Source organism: Rhinichthys klamathensis, unplaced genomic scaffold (assembly GCF_029890125.1).
Source record: "Rhinichthys klamathensis goyatoka isolate OS25496 unplaced genomic scaffold, OSU_Roscu_1.1 h1tg000406l_1, whole genome shotgun sequence".
Lineage (NCBI taxonomy): Eukaryota > Metazoa > Chordata > Actinopteri > Cypriniformes > Leuciscidae > Rhinichthys > Rhinichthys klamathensis.
The window spans coordinates 1,541,253-1,559,911 of NW_026606907.1; the positions used below are offsets into that span (position 1 = coordinate 1,541,253).

Genomic DNA, 18,659 nt, shown 5'->3' on the forward strand with positions numbered 1-18,659 from the left:
CTCACAAACAAAGAGGACGCGTGCCAAGCAAAACACACAGGGCCTGTACACACACACACACACTGCAGATCCCCTGCTCACATGACTGGAAGAAAAACAAGATTGGCTATAACGCCAGGCTACCATGCTCACCATCTGTTACTGCGCTAGAAGTGATGTCACATCCTGTCACATGGATGACTATTACCTGGGAGAGAAGGATGAACATGTAAATGAGTGGAAAGAGTGTTTGTGTGCACTTCTGCTGGCCGAAACGCATTGCACCATAGTTCTCCTATTATTTTTACAAAAAAAAACCAAAAGACTGTCTTGACTACATCCATCAAAATGTGTATAGAATACTGTGTTTAATACTGTATCCTCATGCCATCAGCCTTTACCTCATAGACTGCCACATGTTTCATGAGGCAACAATGTAGGATATCTTTAACTTGAGATGTTTACAGTTGAATGCAGTGTACTGATTCCCATAATGTTTTGTGCAGTACTGCTAGTATTTAAATCTAAAATATATCTATTTCAAAGTCTCGGCCATAAGTCAGGATCTGGCTCTGCCGACTGTACTCACAACTGACTTCCTTTTTTTCATCCTAACTCCCTGACTCGGATAACTAGCTCTTTTTTTCTCTCCCTCGTATATTCTCTGAGAAAACAGCAGAAGTGTTTGGCGTAGGAGGCGTATCCAGGAAATAGTGGCCTGGCTTCCTGTGAGACAGGTGCACGATTCGGGCCTGACAGCTGCTGTCTCTCCACTGTATTCACTCTCTCTCTCTCTCTCTCTCTCTCTCGTTCTCTTAGGCTATGGCCAGCTGTAGCCTAGTACTGCTCTTGTTTGCTTTGGCTCTTGCGTCATTACAGCTTGGTGATTTATGGAGCACAAAAGGCTATAACCTGCTCAACTCACACACACACATGCAAAAAAAAAATCACATAAACATAACCAAAGTTATATATCTACAGTGTATATTTATTAATATTCTCTTCTTCTATGAAATTATTGAAGCAGTAATGGTACAGTGATCATCGCCATTAAATCCATCTCCCAAGCACACAATTACAAATATTTTCTTATTATAATTTTATGTTGCCCATATGATAGACTTTTATTCATTCACTTTCACATGTTGCACTTTACTGTATTTTCCTTTTTGAAGTGATTCCAATCATATTTCAAGCAATCCAAAACCATCTTGTTCAACAGTGCGCATCTGAAGTGTCTCAGCTGAAGGAAATAATACATTATTTATCGTCTTTATTATATATCGGACAAATGTTCTTATCGGGCCGATAACAATAACATTAAAACTAAACATATATCAGCTGATATATTGTGCATCCCTAATAAACTGTAGATAAAATATAAATATAAATGAATATACAAGTAAGCAGCCTACATAGGCGCACTGTTAATAATGCCTAAATAGGCAAACTAAATATGCCAAGAATATAATAATGAAGATTAATTCCCTGTCCTTGTCTTTCTCTCTCGGTCGTGCTGTGTCCTCAGTGGGGATCAATCCAGCCTTTTCCCTCCCCTTTTAATAGACACTTTTGATACTATAAAGTCTCTGCAGGAATTTGTATTAATTTCCATAGGAACATCCTCGTAAAAGTCCCCCCCAAAAAATGTTTCTCCCAATTCCATTTGCTTTGAAAACGTTCCTTTTTTTGTATGGAAATTAAACTTCCTTCTGGTGGATCCCTGGTTGTGGAACAATAACTGATCAGAGAAGACCTCTGCGTTAGATTAAGGTCTTCGTAGCCGCAGTGAAATTCAGCTCAAACCCATTTCAAGAATGACAGGATAGTCCGGCGCTCTGCTTCTGTTTCCGTGAGATAACGGCTGCTTTAATTTGAGAAAATACGCTACATCGTACGTCTCCCGGTCCCAATCCAGCCCAGAGCCCCATCTCAATTCTTTAACATCATTGTGAGGAGAATTGTATGTGTGTGTGTGTGAGGGCTTAATAACTGAACTTCATCTGTAGTTACCACTCAGAACTGTGTGATAACTAACTGACTGAGGGCGAGAGAGGAACTAGCTTTATCACAGACAGGAGCGCTGATATGAACTTCCACACTGTTTGATTAATAAACCCTAGCAGGGATTACTCCAGCTGGTGCCCTGTCTCTCAGCCATACTTCCGCTGGCAACTTATCCTTTTATCCTCCTCTCTCTCCCCCCCCCCCCCTTCTTATTTACCAAGAGTTTGCTTATCATCCAAACAAAACAAGCTGAATCATAATGGGAGCCATTTCTCAAAGAGGTTTACAATGTCCCCAGTTTGACCAGATCAGGTCTGTTTTCCATTACAGAGAAATGAGGATCCAACAATCTTGCAACATCAGCCTGAGCAGTCTCTTATTTCTTTGAGAAATGTGTCCGTATTTTTGACAAGAGCTTTCTAAAAATGTAAGCTTTAACCTGATTGGCTGAGACAATGTGTGCTTCAAGATCTAACTGCTGGTTTTGGCAGTGTTTGCGAACTTCTTAGCATTAATTAAAGATATGCAAGACACTTAAAGATGCAGTAAGGGGTTTCTGAGAATCATTATTGAACACTGTTGATATTTGAAATCAACCCAAACAAACACGCGCCCTCCCTTCATTGCTCCGCCCCCAAAATGCAGGAAACGCAATGCATGTGTGTCTTTGGATGTGTCTTTATCATAGCTGAAGCAAGGCAAAATAATGCTTTGTGAAAAATTAAGCAAAGATGACAAACAAACGACAAAACAAAAATGCTTTCCTTTTTTGTAATGTCTCTCAGCCACCTCTCTTTCTACAATCTTTCATCAAATCTCCCTCTTGCTCACTCTCTCTCCTCCACATAATGAGCAGACACGCCCCCTACTGCTGATTGGCTCACGCTCTCTCCTTCCCCATCATGAGTAGACACGCCCCCAACTGCTGATTGGCTCACGCTCTCTCCTTCCCCATCATGAGTGGACACGCCCCCTACTGCGTATTGGCTCACGCTCTCTCCTTCCCCATCATGAGTGGACACGCCCCCTACTGCGTATTGGCTCACTCTCTCTCCTTCCCTATCATGAGTGGACACGCTTACTGCACCTTTAACAGCAATTAAACTGAACCCTTGAGCACATTTGTATATTCAGTTTTGGTCTAAGAGATTTCAGATTTACCCCGTCTTAAACGTGATTGGTCACTTCACATGTCAATCAGACAGTCTGGTCCTGTCTAAGTGGGCGGGTCTCAGCCACAAAAGCCTACAGAGTGGACCAGACTTAATCCCGATAGTCTATTTTACATGCAATCTTTTATAAAGCTGACTAATTATGTTTTTAAGATAGGACAACACCATTTCTTGTGAGAACACATGGGAAAAGGAAAGACAAGTAAAGCGAGTGTCTCTGAGAGTGATGTGGTTTTCTCTCAGAGTGAACTCCCCACTCCTACAATGTGGCGTAAATGTGTGTTTGTTACTCCAGATGTTTGGAAGCTGGCCGGCTCCACTGCTCTCTGACATTCTCCTTCTCCTGAAAGAGGACGCCATGTCACAGTAATGTCAAACACATGTGCTCACCGCACCGTCGCCGTCTTTCCCACTGTTTGGAGGGATAAACAGGGCTAAAACTATGGCAATTGCCCCCCTAGCCTGTCCCTGCTGCTCCCTCTCACTGGGACTCCCGCTGGGAGCCCGGGGTCGGCCCCGTAGGATGACTGGATGGGACAATTTGCCATAACAGTCAGATTTATACAGCCTTCACCCCTGAGTGTATTTATCACTTAAATAGGAGTAACATCAGTGTAGAGTTGTCGATCTCAAATCTCAGGAAATTTGTGTCAGGTGATAAGCAGGACGGGGGACAAGGTTTTTCTCATATAGTTTTCCCTTGTATAGAGCCGTCACCGTAATACTTATAAGTTCTATAACTAACTTAACTGCCGTCTTCCATATTAACCAAGTGACCAAAGAACTACCTGTATGTAAAGTCTTTTGGAGCGTAGAGTTGTCGATCTAGAGTGATGTAAAAGTTGCACTGTAAAACATCAGACATGTATCTGATTCAGGACCATATGCATGTAGTCCAAATCAGTATAGAAAAGATCAGACTCTGTGTGCTTTGTGCTGTCCACACTGTTTTGAATCAGATTTGTGTCACTTTTGCCTGCAATCTCTAGACTCTTCCTGTATCCCATTGATTTTGTGGTGCACTGTGCAATTATGGATTTTTTATTTTATGCAGCGTGGCATTCCTTTCAATTCATGCAACTTTGGAAAGAAGGGGGGGGGGATCCCAGATCTTTAACTCAGTCTGAGATTCATTTCCTCACACCAGGACATAAGTGACACATAAGTGCTCTCTGTGGCAGCTAATGACCAGGATAATCTCCACTGAGCTCTTCTAAAGACGTCGACAAATATACAAAACAGGTTCAAACACCTCTCTGGTAAAGCTTGCGGTCAACCACACCTGCTCGGGACTCAGGTGACCGCACAATGCATTATGGGAATTAGGATGAGAGTGTGTGATCTGACAGCTCTCTAGATATCAGTAATAAAAATGTAAGTTGCTTTAATCGGGCTCTTTTTCCCTCCATCATAAATGAGTGTGTTTCAGAGCGTCAGACGAAACACAACATGTTCTCTTGCGTTCGGATGCTGGTGTTCAGGAACACACTTCTGGAGGGAATTAAACCAAATCATTCTGATCACACACTTCGACCCCGGCGTTTCAGAAACACCAAACCAACATTAGAGACGTTGCGATGCCATTGGTCCACTGGTATCTCCAGTTATCCAATCACAGCCTCAACGTTTCTTGATGGACATTGAGGGATCTATTCTGTAAATGTGTTTCCATACTATTTTTTGCTCATCGGATAAAAAATGAATCCGCCTCAATTGACTTTTTAAGAATTGATTTGCATCTTGCCGTTTTCATCCAGCGATTTTTTTTATGCAATTCAAAATGTGCAACAAAAAGAAATAGGTGGATGGAAACATATCTTATGTCGCTCTGTTTAACGGAAATGGGATCAGGATATTGCTTCATGCCAGATTCGAACCGGTGTACCAACATTATGAACGCAAAAGCCCTTTTTATGTCCCCAGCACATCACAACTTTTATTTATGGAATAGAGTAACTCTATGGATATTGCCAAGATTCAAAATGATGGTATACAATAAGGTTCATTAGTTAACATTATTTAATGTATTAACTAACATGAACTAACAATGATCAATACATTTGTTACTGTATTAGGTCATCTCTGTTAAAGTTAGTTAAAACAATCCATTGTTTGTTCATGTTAGTTCACAGTGCATTAACTAATGTTAACAAATACAACCTTTGATTTTAAATAATGTATTAGTAAATGTTGAAATTAGTATTAACTAAGATTCATAAATGTTGTATAAGTATTGTTCATTCTTAGTTCATGTTAAGGTAGTTAACTAATGAACCTTATTGTAAAGTGTTACCGAAATGATTTTATCTTTGGTGCCAATAGTGGATAATAAACTGGCTTTTTAAGGGCAGTGTCGCCATGTGTTGTGTTAGCTAGATCTTTCTCACAGGTATCAGATAATGAAATACGTTTTTTTTTTTTACTGTAAATTTAAGTTAAGTCTGTAAAACCTCCAATGTTGTTATTTACGGTAAATTTCTGGCAACCAACGCTGCCGTTTTTTTACCGTAAATTTAACGGAATTTCTTTCCCGCCACGTGAAGGTCTTTCTCGCAGGTGGCAGTCAGACTACCTGGCCGATCAGGTGCTTATACTGATCACAGGCTGACCCCTCGTTCTCTCGTTCTCTCCCTCCCCCTTTACCGGCCGTCTGCCGGCACCATCTCCCGCCCACCGCCATCTGCTCCTCTCGTTAATTACGAGACGGCAAACTTCACCTGCACCCGCACTCAAATTACAATAATTACCTCCAGTGCACACCATGTCCCTGCTCCCATTGCAGTCACTGCCACAAGGACACGCTCTCCCAACCTGAAAACAGCCGTCCTGTACACTAGTGTAGTAAACCTAAGATCTGCCGCACAGAAGCTGACACCTTCCACATGACAGTACAAGTGAGTTCTCACTGCAGATCAGTGCCGAGTGTTGCACTGACAGTTTGCATTGCACTTTTTTTTTTGTACTAAATTAGATTCACAGTGAGTGCAAATCATGAAGTAGTCAGTGTGCATAAAAGTATTTGATTTTGGTGCATAATTGTTTGTTTGTGCATAAAAGTATATTAATGTTGGTGCATTATAGTTTGTTTGTGCATAAAAGTATATGAATTTTGGTGCATAATTGACTGTTTATTTTTAATGTTTTAAGCATATGTATTTAGCTTTTGTCAACCATTTGCATAAACATAGCCATTATGTTAAGACTGTATCTTAAAGGGACAGTTCACCCATAAATTAAAATTCTGTCATCATTTACTCACCCTTATGTTGTTCCAAACCTGTTTAAGTTTCTTTCTTCTGTTTAACTAAAAATAAGATATTTTAAAGAATATCAGTAGCCAGACAGTTAATGATAGCCATTGACTTCCATAGCAGGACAAAAATTACTATGGAAGTCAATGGCTACTGTCAACTGTTTGGTTAACAGCATTTCTTAAAATATCTTGTTTTGTGTTCATCAGAAGAAATACACTCATACAGGTCTTGAACAACATAAGGGTGAGTAAATGATGACAACATTTTTATTTTTGAGTGAACTGTCCCTTTAAGAACTAGTACGATCAGCAATCAGTTAGTTACTTAATTTTCAGTGTCAAATTAGAACAATTTACATTTTTATGTAGCTGACTTAGAAAAGTTATGAACGTTAACTAGTTTATAGTAACACTGACTCTAAAGACCCTCAAACAAACCCATCAAACAAGTTCTCCATATCAACACACTACCAACGTCTCCTCATCTGTCTTTACTTCATATACTGACTCTTCTATGAAAGCAAACTGAATAATTTTGATTAATGAATGGCGTTCTCTTAGTCGGTGCGCAGGGATATTTGCCTGTAAAAGCTTTAGGGCTGTTTGGTGGTAATGTTTAAGGATAGTCTGTGGCCACAGTGTGGTTTCACCTTTAGACATTCAGCTGTTGGGAAAACTATTACCGTCTGTTCATTCATAATTCAGCTGCTCTTTACTGGGGTCAATTGAAGAGTAAAGTGGTGGTTTGCAGGAGCATCAATGCTGACTGGGCTGAACTGGAGGACAGTTAAGACAAGAGATGTTGCAACAGAGCATATTGTGGTTTCATCCATCAGTGTGATGGCAAGGTTGCAATGAACAATTCATCATAATGCACCAGATCAAATCTTCATTTTTCTGCTCATAGACTAATCATTTTAAGATGAACAGGTGCAGAGATTGCCAGGCCGATGACTGCTACTTTTCCATTAGATTAAAGCTGAAATATGCTGTAGTTTTGTTATCAGCCAAATTGCTTGTCAGTTAAATATTGTTTTATTGCAAACATAAATTAAAGCTCTTTCTCTTCAGAATATGTGAAACAAGGCAGCATGTGAGCACATTGCTGACAGATCAGATCAAACTGAATCGGTTGGAATTCTCTTGCCATTAAATTAACTTTTCCATTTTTTGTTGCATTTTTTTCCTATAGCAGTTTCTGGGTTATTTTCATACACTGTGACTAAAATGAATAGGCTATTACAGAAAGATTAAGAAAGATATTTTGTACGACTTAATATAGGTTTCATTTTTGTTTCGAATCATTTTAGTGATAATAGAACATTTATTGAGAATAACAGGCTCCTAATTTGATTCGAAATAACTCATTTGAAAGAATTGTTTGTATTTCATATTTAAAACTGTACCTGTCCTGAACACACATGATCATTTAATTTCTATATTACTGGACTGTACAAGAAGACATATCCAGCTTTACAAGGATATAAAATAATCAGCCCATACTGACATGTATTTAAGAAATAGTAATATTAAACGATAAATAAAGCAGAGGCATAACTTACTTTTGAAGGTCGAAGTCAAACTGAGGTAATTGCAGCCAAAATAATCCACGCGAAAAATAAAAACAGAAGGGAGATTACGCCTCGATCTTCATTGAAAAAGTCAAGAACTTTCCAAAATGAATAAAATTCATATATATGCCGTTTTGTAAGAGTGTCTGAGGATAGAGAGAGAGTTCTGAACTCCTTTGGATTGCACGCGATGTTGACTTTCGTAATAAATAATGAGGTAATTCAATTTCAAGAGAACTAAAATATATCATACAAAGCTAGAACACAGCGGAGATTTAGTATTAAAGTAGTGAGACTTTGGTATTACGTTCCTTTCAAATGTCAAAATCTTGATAAATTTCTTAGTAAAAATGCATCGGGCGAAAGAAAAGTTCGCTTCGATTTCTCAAATCACAAAAAATAAATAAATCTCAAAGTCCTCCAATTCAGATCTCGCGTTCTTGATGGATTTTATATCATATTCCACAGTAGATGTCCGCGATCCCTCCAATAAGATAGAAATATGTTTTTAATATTGCCACTGATGCTCCATTTTTTCTCCAAGTAGAAGTGTAGTGGATATTGTCTGTGGTAAATCCCGAAAGTCCTCGTCTAAAGAAACGATTTAGATAGGGAGTGTTACGGAAATATTTCCGTTAATACTCCAACTGTCCTTCGCGAACTCCCGCCACACCGAATTCGAAAAAACGGTCCGTTAAAAACATCATTCGTGTCCAGGCTAAACTGATGCTACACATTCCGCGTTGTCTCGCACTGCACCATCTCGCGTTTTGGTTTATTTTTGTTGTTGTCAGTGGTTGGAAGCTGGTGTGTTGTTGTCTAATGACCCTTCTGTCTGCGTTTAAAACACCATCTGGAGAGGAGAAGCGTTCTCCAGCGCTCCTAACCCCTCTCTCTCTCTCTCTCTCTCTCTCTCTCTCTCTCTCTCTCTCTCTCTCTCTCTCTCTCTCTCTCTCTCTCTGACAGCCTGCCTCCCTTGTGCGGCATAACCCCCTTCTGATATTGACGATTCCTAATATAATTCATATCACATTTTTAATAGACCTGCTATTAACATAATTAAGATGTGCCCACAATTTTCTGCAATTCTTAAGGGATCATAAGCGCTGTCCCTGTCTCTGATAAAAATGTCAGGTTGATTCTCCAGAGAGCAGTATTGATGGTCAGGGAAACGGGTTTTTGAAGGTATTTTGATCAGGCGCCGCTAGGGGCCGCTGTTTCCCCATATCACATACACTCGCACTCAATGGGCGATTGACAGCAAGGCAGCTGGTGCCCGAAGCCCGATCGAGGCCATTCAAATCAGATGGGAGATATGATGTTTTTGTAACATAGTTACAAACTGAGTATTTCATTTTACAGGAGTATCATGTGCTAAAACATTGACTGTTGATGGATGGATAGTCCTACTTTTAGTAGTAGGCGTAATTTAGCTATATAACATACTGAAATGCATACTGTTTTATTTGTGTGGTAAAAACAGTATAGCATAGCCTATAGTAGGCTATACTACAAATATAAAGCACATTTTACACATATTCCAACATTTGACAACAGAGTATCCAAATACCTTTTATCTTCACTTGGTTTATCATTTTCAACCTAACCAATGTTTTATGAAAATGTTTTTCAAATAAATGGCACTTAGTTTGATATTCATAATTAATCAGTTCACTGTATGTGTCTGTCTGAGACTGCTTATAAGGTGACTGTAATTGTCATTAGTTATTTATTTCGAGACTTTGACTATCCATATTGTTTTATTTGTGTAGCAAAACAATATAGTACACTTCAAATCTCAAATATTACAGCAAATAAGTGGCATCTGCATACAAATTTCCAAGCCATTTTTTGCAAATGTTTTATGAAAATGTTTTGCAATAAATGGCACTTGATATTTTGACATTCAAGTGTCACTCTATGTGTCTGAGACTGCTTACAAGGTGACTGTAATTGTCATTAATTATTTATTTTGAGACTTTGACGAATAACTTTCAGCAGATGTCTACAGCAGAGCAGGGTTTTTTTTTTTTAGTGATTCATAGAGCCGTATGCACTATATGAATATGGATAAGAGATGGCATTTCCACCGACATTTGAATATGAATATGACTTTTTCTTCTTGTGGTTTGGGCAGAATTTTCAATGCAGAACATATTCCGAGGCATTGGCGGAAAAGCTCTAGTAAATACAGCTGCTAAAAAATGGACCAACTTCTCCATTTTATTCAGTTGATTCCCCCATTTCTGACTGTTTAACCATCGCTGCACCTGCTAGCCATTCACTGTTGTTGTGACTCAGTTTTAGGGGAGGATTTAGCGGTGTCACCGCAGGTGAGCTGATGAGAAACACACATCTGCCTTTCTTTCTTCCCCACCCCTCAGAAACGAAGGATGTAAAGACATGTAAACAAACACAGTGAGAAACCGGCGCTGGTGTAAAGTACACAGAGACATCTGCCCCGTCCTCCTTCACTCACACCATCGCTTGGCCTGAGAGAGATCCAGCTTACAGTCTATAAGCACTCCGATAACACACACATATGACATAAATCCATTACTGTTATTGTTACGGATTTTCTTCCACATTCCACGGTTATTTTATTACAGTGGTCTATTATAAGAAATCAAAGTGCACAAAAAACTATTTATTTTATTTTATTTTATGTGTAATTGATACATGTTACATGCGGTTACTATAGTAATAACTATAAATTATGCATAATAACATGCGACTAACCCTAAACCAAACGCTAATCCTAACCCTATGGTCATGTTAATCAGTACTTAAATATATAATTACAGTGTAACAAATTGTAAGTTAAAAAATCGACCATTGTTACACATTTGTATTACTTTACAATAAGGTCTCATTAGTTAAATAACACTGAACAAAACATTTGTGACAGTGTTTATTAATCTTTGCTAAAATTAAGTAAATAAATAAGTAAATAAATTGTAATAAAAATACAATTGTTCATTGTTATGTTAATTCGGGTTTGTTTAAATAATATTAACATACAACTTTTGGTTCTTTTGTGTATTATTAAATGTTGAAATTAATGTTAAACCTTAATAAATATTGGTAATTTTATTTTAAATTCACGATAGTTCACGAATCACGATTCAGAATAGTAAACTAAACAAAATAACATGTCATTTACAAGAGGTTCTGACAAAATATCATTTCTGCAGTCTTTTTTTTTTTTTAAATAGATCATTTGAATTAATTCATTGAAAAAGTTAGGTTGTGTGAATAATTCAATGACTCACTCATAAATACATTTCTTGTTTCATTACTGGATGAATGCGTTTTTGAACGAATGTCTTGAATGAATGATTCAATGACAAAAACATATTTTAACAGTCACGTGGCGCCACCTACTGGCGTAACGACGTAATTAAATACAATCTTTATTTGAAGCATCATGCTACTTTCAAAAGGTGATTTACTCTCTTTGATCACTACCGTAGACGTCAGTGTTTATATCTGAACTACATATATAATATGAATAATTGACAATGGCTACCGAAGCGGCGCGTTAGCTTAATGCTAATTCCAGTCCTCACCGGGTTGCTGCAATCGTTCGCCAGCATTTATCTTTTTACACGCATGGACGTCCCTCGAGGAAGCATAAAGACCGGAGTATTGTTTCCATATCTCAACAAACCAATCAAAAAAACAATCGATTCCTGCGTCCCGACGCTCATTGTGGTTGCCAAAATCAGGCTGATATCGTGTCGTCTGAACCTGGCATAATGCAGCTAATTTATGTACATTATTGTAAAGTGTTACCCTTATTTGCTTGTAAACAGTTTATGTGTGCATTTAAATATGAATATAAAATTAATCTGTGATGTTTCCAAATTGTCATTTCAACCCCTCCTACTTGTCCATCTGTTATAGAAACAAAAAGATTTGGATAAAAATGGATATTTGGCCTACATTATTTCCCTAATTTTACCTGAAAATACGTCACATTACTGAAGTAAAGAGCTTTACATTGACTTAAGGGACACCTCCTCTGACAGCTAATACCCAGCTCACAGATACGACATAAATCCTCTACACCCATCATTCATAATCCACCGTACTGAAATATGTGGTCAACTCATATGTGGTGTGGACATGCAATATCTGCCCAGATATTTGAGGATTTTTTCTACAGCCAAATGCAATTTGCCTTCATTTCAATTCTGAATGTGTCAGTCTATGCTTCTCTTGTGAGGACACACATCTCAAATCAAGTGTGAGACACTGGGATCTGTTTCCAGTACACTGCTGGGTTAAAAACAACCATTTCGGGGTTATTTGGCAACCCGGCGCTGGCTAAATATTGGACAGAACACATGCTCTGTTATTTTTACCCAGCTTGTTGGGTTTTATACATTAACCCAATGTTGCACATGGTTGAGGAGATTCCCCCTTCTATGTAAAGCACTTTATAAATGTAACAAATTATTATTATTAGTAACCCATTTGCTGGGTTGTTTTTGAAAAGCGCTATTTAAATGTAACAAATTATTATTATTATTCATTATTATATTATTATTATTATTCCTTTCATCATTACACGATTTCAAAACTCAGCTTAAAACATATCTTTTTGCTAATTTATATACAGTATATGTAAGACAGGAACAGGTCATATACAACATTTTTTAATCAATCACGACTTCCGAAGTGAGAAGTGGGACATTTATGATCTCCTCATGTTCTGTTTGAGGTCTGAAAACCCCCAAAAAGCCCTTAATAAGCAGCTTGATACTTCATAAACATTCCCAATATTGTCAAACTAATTAAAAATTCAACTTGATCTTCCATGAAAAGATCAAGACTATCAAAACACGAATTTTCACAAGCTAAGATTTTCTGAATAGTGCAGTTTGTGTTTGTTTGTTTCAGACTGACCCCGAACAAAACACGCATTACTAAACTGGAAAACACACACCTTCCTGAAAACACACACTAACTTTATGGTAAAACAGATGGTTAGAGCTTCAGTAATATCCACTGACTGGAATTTTATGTTCAAGGGAACATATTAAAAGTATTTGAAGGGGAAATAATTATATTTTTATTTTGTTTTAGTCATTCTTCTTTGATTTCTCCACTTGAACAGATTTTTCAGAACAGATATCAATAATGTTAAACCTCATTTTCTATATGGTTCAAACTTTTTGCATCTAATCCTTTTATATTTTCTCTCAGATACATGTTACGTCCTCTTCCTCAGGATGGTTTTCTGGTTGTCTATAGGACTGTGAGATGGATAACTGGTTGTCCCGGGGCGTGACGAAGTGTTTATGGCTCTCTGAGGAGTTATAGCCCTGTGTCCTAACCTGTCAGGTCCGTATGGCCACACACACACTTACACACACACACTCCTGCTATGCCTTTGTCTTATTGTGAGGCTAAAGCTTCAGAGAAAGGGTTGAAATGGATATGAAACATACTTTATATTTTATATTAAAGTGCACCTATTATGCTATTTTAAAGGTTTTTAATTTTGTTTTGAAGGTTTTACAACAGGTTTACATGCATCCAAGGTCAAAAAACAAGAACTTTCTCATAATTATACATTGCACATTACCACACTTCTCAAGGAGTCTGAAAACGGTTCATCAAGGATTCGGTCTCTCTAAGCTCCGCCTTTCTGAGAGCTTCCTCTGCTCTGATTGGTCACATGGCCCAGTTTGCTGTGATTGGTCGAAGTGTCAAAAACCAAAGGCTCATTAGCATATCTGAATTTCAGCTCCGGATCTTCCTCATCTTTTGATACACAGTAATACAAATAGTAACGATGGCGACTGATTTACTGTATCAATTCCAGCGAGAGTCTCATCCTTTGGAAGAGCATCAAAGTGGATTTGCAGCGTCTTCTCGACATGAACAACACAAACTGAACTCTTCCCGTCTCAGATACACTACAGTGTTTGAGGGCGGAGCTAAGAGACTCTGTTCAGCCAATCAAGACCATAGCCTGGAATTATGCAAATGCAGGGTTCTCAAGTTTTATCAAAAGCTTGGAGTGAGATCACATGCGGTTAGGGGAGGAGCCCAAGGGGAGGAGCCCCAGTGGAGCCCCGCCCACCCCCGCAAAATTAACCAGCACAAATTAAAATTATAATAATTGGTAAATCTGATAAATGACAGAGCAATTCATCACATCAAATATACTCTTTAATGTTATATTTCAAAATTACTAAAATATAACAAATTGCTACAAACAGTTTGGAAAAACAAATCTTTTTGCATTTTTCCCTGACATCTTTGAAAAATACAAATGCAATGGCAATGATTATAATGTATGTTTTGACAGGATATAAAATATTACCCAGAGCACTCTGCCTTAATACATGTAGCCTTAATGTAACTAGAAAGACTATTAATACAGTATAATATATAATTTAAAATAAAATTCAATTCTTCAATAAACTTCATTCCTTCCCATACCCACTAACATTTCCCTTAGCAAAAGCTTCTGGCTTGGTTGCAAAGTAGTTGTAGAGTTTTTGACTGCATCAATAATAATGTATACGATTGGCTATATATTAAATGTTCTAGCCTAAAAATGTTAGACGAGCTTTCTTCCAACTTACCTTCTCCATCACGACCTATGATCACGACGTGTGTCCGCGCGATATTGTTGGTTACCTAGTAACGAACGTACGGTGGCCGAGAATGTGTGTGCGTACGTTCGCGCGATGGCCGAGAATGTTCCGTCAACTTCCGTGTGATTCGCGCATCTATGTTGCCTAGTAACGAACGCAATCTGGCCGAGATTTGTACGCGCTGGCGGCAGGAAACTTCACTTTGTGTGTCTGCGCCTCGTATACAACGTTATATAAAGCTTGCAGGACAACTTGGTTGGCATTGCCTTTTCAGCGTGAGAAATACATGGTGTGAGCGTGTGAACTGGTTGAATTGCGTGTGTCTCACGGTCACGGCCAATGCGTGAGACTTGAGAACCCTGTGCAAATGTGTTACATTGGTTTGTAACAGGAGTGAGATTGGAATAATTGACGATTGGTTTCAGGAATTCAGAATCGATTCTAAGAGTAACTTTATTTATTGTGCGCTTTGACCTTTAAATCTTTGCAGACCTTTTACATTCACATACAACGATATCACACACTGCATGAAAGAAAATATTTAAAAAAAAAAAGCATAATAGGGGCACTTTATGTCTCAACTACAATGCACTAACATTAAAATTAATCAGTTGACACAATGTACTTACTGTGAACATACTAGGGATGCACAATAAATGTTCATTTTTAATGGTATAGTTATCGGCCTGATAAGAAAATCTGACCAATATGTTAAGCTGATAAATATTATTTCCTTCAGCTGAGACACTGCAGATGCAGTTCATCATGATGGTTCTGAATTGCTTGAAATATAATAGGAATCCCTTCAAAAAGGAAAATAGGCCTACAGTAAAGTGTAATATGTCATATCGGCTACATAAAATTAACATGAGAACATTATCATAATTGTGTGTTTTGGGACATGGATTTTAATGGTGAGACTTTTGTTATTGTAATCGGGCTCTCAAAAATTATATAAAAATTTGGATTTAGATTTATCAGCCAATATATCGGTTATCGCCTTTCAAATATAAAGAATTATCGGTTATCGGTATCGGCCAAAATGTTCATATCAGTGCAATTATATTTTAAAAAACCTGCATGTAATTAAAGCTATAAGTTATTCCTGTGAATACTTTAAAAATGACACTGTTGACCTTCAGTTACATCTTAACCCAACATTAAAGCTTAACCTGCACCAAACCTGTCCTACCTCAAAGTTTCGCAATACAACATCAACACAATGAAACTCAGTTGTGCAGGACCTTAAAACACTGTTGGGTAAAGAAGCTGGGCTGATGTGACCGAACTGGGATTGATGATCATTCATAATCAATGCAAAACGGCAAAATGACCCAAAATTGGGTTGTTTTTAACCCAGCACTTTTAGAGTGTATACCGCAACAGGAAGCATCTACAACAGGACTGTGATTACAACACTGGCTCGCTGCAATTGCAACATGTAGTTACGCAGAGTTTCTGGCCTTGTAGAGTTGCAGTGACTGGAGCAAATGGTGCAACATGGGATTCTTATCGCCGTGACAGCAGTTTGATTGACAGCTCTGTGCTCTCATGGGGGGCGCGCTCGTAGACAGCCTGTCAATGTCAGCGCCTGACAGGTCCTCCTTTCTCGCTCATTTAGGGCTTTGTTGATGCTCTCTACACTCCTCCGAGTGATCACTTTCAAACCCCTCCATTATGAGATATATCTCTATTCCTCTGACCTTCATCTAGTGGCATTAAGAGTGTCTGTCTGTCTGTCAGTCTATCTGTCTGTCTTTCTGCATCAGAAATAGGCCTTGTCCACTCTAAAATACGCTTTCGTTTTTTTGAAAATGCATCTTTTTCTCTCCTTTTTGGCCTTCAGTTCACACTGAGACGGCGTTTTTATTAATGTAAACAAAGCTTTTTAAAAAACACTCTCCAAAGTGGATCAATTTGAAAACGTTGTGGACTGGGAAAACTGAGGTATTTAAAAACGATGGTGTAAGTTTAGTCACGTGACGCATTTTGTACCAATAGCTTGTTTTCATATGACGTCACGCCACTGCGTTGCCATGGCGCGAAATGCAAATGGAGGGCAGGAAGTGATTTGCTGTATTTAGAAAGCTCTATAACAAACTCAAAATGCCTATGTTTTGCGACGTTTATGGTTACTTAAATCGATCAAACCACGAGGAGTTTTTATCGTGTACCAAAAGTTGTTGTTCATAAGGAGGGAAAATGCAAGAAATTGACCGAAAAACTCCGGAAAAACGGCTTGCAAAGCTACGTCTGCGGTCGGGAGGAGCCGAATGGGAAAATGCCCGTGTGTCAGTGATCACTTCGTCAAAGGTGAGTTAATACAACTTAAGTGGCTGTGTTTGTGTAACGTGTAACGTTTACGAACTTTGTAAAGTCAAAGTATGTCTGTAAGACGAGGTAGTTGCTGATATCTACCGCCTCGATGGCAGGAAAATCTTTCAATTCAGTTGAAAAATCGCTCCTCTTCATAACATAAGGATCACGTCCAACATATGTTTGATTTTTTGTTTATATCTTTCTCTTGTAATAGCGTGTAAAGTAGTACAGTGCGGACTTTCCTCCATCTCGTCCATTGCGCTCTTCACTCCCTGCCCTCCATCTGAATTTCGCGCGTCATCATAATCACGTGACTGAAACCCAGCTATAGATATTCATGTTTATAGCGGTATTGTGCCTGTTATGTGCGATTCACTTTCACACTGTTACTAAAATATGTTACTTCACACACTTTTCATATCACAGTCCTGCAAAGATGACAGAATTCACTCACATCTGCTGTCCTGCGGCGAAACATGAGCAGTTTTAGACCAAACATATAATAGTGAGTGAGTGCGACCTGACCATCAGTGAATGCTGAGATATTTTGCTAAATAAAATGATCCTGTCAGAAGAATTGCGCATAACTTTATGATGTATTTCTCCGTCAGTATCATCTCAGTGAGCTTCTGTGAGGTTTTACGCATGCGCAGTAAAGGTGAATTTAGCGTTCTCAGGCTTTTCCCAAAAAGTTTCTCATCCACACTGAAACGTCGTAAAAATAAAAAAAACGTGTACGGAGAGCGATTCAGCGATCCAGAGCGAATATTGCATAGCCGGAGTGAGTCAGAGATGCTCGCATCTGATTTGCCGTATTGTGTCCGTATGGAAATGACGCTTCAGAAATGAAGCAGAGAAGAAAGAGATAGCACGGGTAAGGTAGATCTTTTTCTCACTCGCACATTATAAATCCTTTCCCGTGGCTCCAGAGTGCTGGAAAGAGATAAGACTGGGAAACACGGCTCTTTTGTCCTCTCTCTTTGTTCTCTGCCACTGAAGCTCCGGCTCTGTTGAGTCACCCGTTCAGACTGCAGTAAATGAAAGTTATTTTAAGCTCGGAGAGGGACTTTATCTAATGAGAAGCTGGCCTTAGGCGAGGAATGGAGGCATCCAGTGTTCAGAGAAAGGCGCATTGCAGAAGCAGATGTTCGTTCGCCAACGTGTTTCTTCATTGCAATCGCTGTTCTGAACCGCAGAGATTACAAGAAGATGCGACGACGAAGTGTGTGTGTGTGTGTGAGCGTGAAGAGGTTGTCATTTCTCAACAGGGTGATGCTGACAGAGAGAGGATGTGAGACAGGACAGGAAGAGGGAAAGAGATAATGAACTGTTTTGTAATACGGCAAAGCAACAGATTATTGGTATAAAATGTCTGACTGTATGGAAAGATAGTAGCTACTTAACCCTCTGGTGCTCTTCGCGCGTCGGTCAAAAATTACCGATTTTTTTTAGTTTGATAAAGTTTTTTTTTTTTTTTACTAAATTATATTTATGCTGTATTTATAATCTATTTATTCACTTTTTGAGCATATACCTGAAAATTAAATTTCCAACTTAATCTGTCGTAAATCTTAAATGCTCTTTTACTCTAAATCTGAAAGAGAATCAAAGCCAAGTTGTGTTCCAAATTTGAGCTTGAAATCTCAAGAAATTCGTCTCCTATTCATTTCCAATGCGGTTCATGTTTGACCGTGAGAAACACAAGTGTGACTTTTTTACGGGACCATTTAATCTCTTTGAATCA

At 38.5% G+C, this 18,659-nt stretch overlaps 1 protein-coding gene across 7 annotated transcripts in view; it reads right to left on the reverse strand.

Moving 5' to 3' along the window:
* Positions 1 to 18,659, reverse strand: part of cbfa2t3 (CBFA2/RUNX1 partner transcriptional co-repressor 3) — a 75,588-nt gene that overhangs the window by 47,179 nt on the left and 9,750 nt on the right. The window contains exon 1 of one of the 7 annotated variants that reach the window (XM_056234798.1): positions 7,974 to 8,867. The exons of the other annotated variants lie outside the window; for them this stretch is intronic. The gene's annotated coding sequence lies outside the window, so the exon portion shown is untranslated. Of the gene's footprint in view, positions 1 to 7,973; positions 8,868 to 18,659 lie in introns of those variants that run through there. 7 annotated transcript variants of the gene reach the window in all.